We start from the raw sequence: 1,916 nt of genomic DNA on the forward strand, positions 1-1,916 counted from the left end.
GATCAACTCCACATACTAAATGCCTTAGTTGACCTTGGCAACACCAAGGTCTTTATCAGCTTCCTTACATACATGCCACCTCTTCAGCTAATTATGTCAGACACCCCTTTTAGGCATTAGTCTTAAATTCTCCTGCTGTGCTTCTTCTCACTTCACGTCCTTATATTCCAGGATGTTTTTAAATGTTAAATGTTTTTTTCCTCCCGTGCATCAAGAAAGCCGGATATGCTGTTACACATGTAAGCACAAAGATGGGGGTTGGAGAGGTGGAGGGTGCATGATGAGCAGCGGTCGAGCAGAGCATGGCTATTTATTTATCAGTGGGAATCTCCCATGAGGCTTAGCTTGTAGCCCAACAGTTGCTCTAAAGTATTAGGTTGATGCAGTCCCTCTCTCCCCCCCTCCACTGCATGCATGCATGCATGCTTACCTCTGCCAGACTGGACAAACGCACAGCCAGTTAATAATTACCTTCCTTTACTTTGAGATTAATCTTTATTTTCTCCATCCAATCCTGGAGAGAATTAGAGAACCCACTAATCCAATAATTGTTAGGCTATGGTTCAAACCCAGCACACAGAGAAACAACCACGGACTCAAGAGTGTAGTTAAACAAAAGTGATTTTAATGAAAGTTCAGTTCATCAAGTAACGAAAAAAATGAAAATACTAAGTAGGTCGGCTCTGGACTGGAGAGGGACTGAGGCGGGCAGGGAGTGGAATATCCAGACGTTTCTTTTGCAGGAATCCAAACGAGGTGGTGGAAAACTGGAGGTGAAAGAGCTGGAGACACGGAACGCCACGGCAGCAGTTTGAGTGGTGTGGGTCTGAGCGGAGCAAAAATAAAGCACGTTAGCAGGAGCAAGAGATAATAACAAGGAGACAAAACAAACGCGTTAGCAAACTGCGACTTGGGAGCCTAGTTACCGCACTGGTAGGTGCAACGATCTGGCGCCGATGGCGAGCCATGCCCAGGAATAAATACTGCCAGGTTGATAGTGGAATTAGATGCAGCTGCGCAGGTAAGAATCAGCGGAAGCGCCCGCAGCTCTACAGAGAGGTAGATCTTCCAACCACGCCCCTTGACCTACTTTCAGGTGAGTCTGCCATACACACCGGCAGACACCACAAACACAGTGGACACACACACACAAACAGACACCACCGACAAAGTGGGGACAAAACAAGGGAGGAAAGGGACACAGAATGGGGAGAGAACAGCTGCCCACATAACAATAATAATCAGGACACAAACTGAATTACCTTTTCACTAATAACTTCCACTTCCACAAAAGGTTACTGAATGATGAGAGAAAAGAAAACAGAATCAGGGCAATGTCTTTGTGATACACACTTGAGGTGATGTCTGTTTGAAAAGCACTTTGGAAATCTGCATCCTAAACACTGCATACAGATTGCATACATGGGTTAAAATTGATTAAGCAAATGGAAAATGTCTTTTGATATGAAGGAGCTCTCCGAGGCTTTGGCACATTGTGCTTCTACATGGGATCCAACTAAATATTTAGCACCTATGCTTTTTTTTTCTTCTTATGGAAACAATGGTGTCCCTTCTTTCTAGTATAATTACATTTCCTCTTTACCTCAGCCAAGAGCTATTTTTAGAACCTTTCGTGTATTTGTTCCAGGTAGGAGAAAATCATTAACCCAAACATATTCAGATTTGAGGGCATTTTATCTTCCAGTTTCGACAACCGAGCCAAGTCAGATTTTATATGATGTGTGAAACATAACTGTTTCACAAGCTAAACGATGTCCCAGGGGTGTTATAGATGAAATAAAAACGTATTAGCAAATGGAAGCCTTTATATAAGGTCCAAACAGGTCTCAGCTAGAATATATGCTAATACCTTCATTACAAAAAGATTCATTCTAATGAATTCAGGTTTAAAATGA

General features: G+C 42.7%; 1 long non-coding RNA gene across 1 annotated transcript; it reads right to left on the bottom strand.

The window, feature by feature from the left end:
- Positions 1-603: 603 nt before the first annotated feature.
- LOC144521542 (uncharacterized) lies at positions 604-1,112 on the bottom strand. The gene is made up of 2 exons (XR_013502336.1): positions 927-1,112; positions 604-826 (listed from the first exon to the last, which is right to left on the bottom strand). It is a non-coding gene; the product is annotated as an uncharacterized LOC144521542 (long non-coding RNA).
- Positions 1,113-1,916: the final 804 nt, after the last annotated feature.

This window comes from Sander vitreus, chromosome 8 (genome assembly GCF_031162955.1).
Source record: "Sander vitreus isolate 19-12246 chromosome 8, sanVit1, whole genome shotgun sequence".
In the NCBI taxonomy this organism is placed as follows: Eukaryota; Metazoa; Chordata; class Actinopteri; order Perciformes; family Percidae; genus Sander; species Sander vitreus.